The sequence below is a fragment of the Penaeus monodon genome, chromosome 25 (assembly GCF_015228065.2).
Source record: "Penaeus monodon isolate SGIC_2016 chromosome 25, NSTDA_Pmon_1, whole genome shotgun sequence".
NCBI classification, from domain to species: domain Eukaryota; kingdom Metazoa; phylum Arthropoda; class Malacostraca; order Decapoda; family Penaeidae; genus Penaeus; species Penaeus monodon.
In genome coordinates, this window is record NC_051410.1 from 16,010,875 (window position 1) to 16,011,569 (window position 695).

A 695-nucleotide genomic window follows, 5' to 3' on the forward strand; every position below is an offset into this window, starting at 1 on the left:
TACTGAGGCCATATTACCAATAAACATGGTCCCATCCTGAATAATTAAACAATCTTATCATTCTAGAACTGGCCACTGTCAGAGAAACCACTTATTAACAAAAACATTTTAAAATAATTCAGTTACATAAAAAAAATACAATATACATCACAAATAATATTACTTTCCATCCCATCAAATTCAATCACCAAAGTTTTTAAAATCTAGATCTCATTCCAGGATATTTTGTTACCTTCTTATACTTGAAAACTTTGTATCATCAAGATTACTTGTAAGAGCCAAGAAAGTTCAAACAAAATATTAGCAATAAAACTGGTAATTCTAGAGGTAATGGATTTTTTTTCTTCCTCTGTTTTTCTCCTATCCCTTGTTATTTTGGAGAACACAAGGGGAATCATGAATTCTAGGAGGGTAGCATACACAACAGTTCCCAAGCCAAACTTTATAATTTCAAACACCAGCCAATAATCTTGGGGGATCCCATCAAAAATCAGGAGGTTTAGGGTGGGGGATATGAGAGGAATTTCTCATAACAGGCCTTTAAAAAGTAAGCTAAGAATTCTACCTTAGATAATAAAGGAAGTGGATAAAAGAAAACACCCAATCCAGCATTTGGCCTTAGAGGATTTGACGCAACATTGCGAGAACAAAAATATTAATGAACTCCATCCTAAATGCAAAAAAAAGAGATTGCC

At 33.2% G+C, this 695-nt stretch overlaps 1 protein-coding gene across 1 annotated transcript in view; it reads right to left on the minus strand.

Moving 5' to 3' along the window:
* The window catches only part of LOC119589329 (hepatoma-derived growth factor-related protein 2-like), a 32,491-nt gene that overhangs the window by 28,990 nt on the left and 2,806 nt on the right, over nt 1–695 (minus strand). The gene's annotated exons all lie outside the window — the stretch shown is intronic.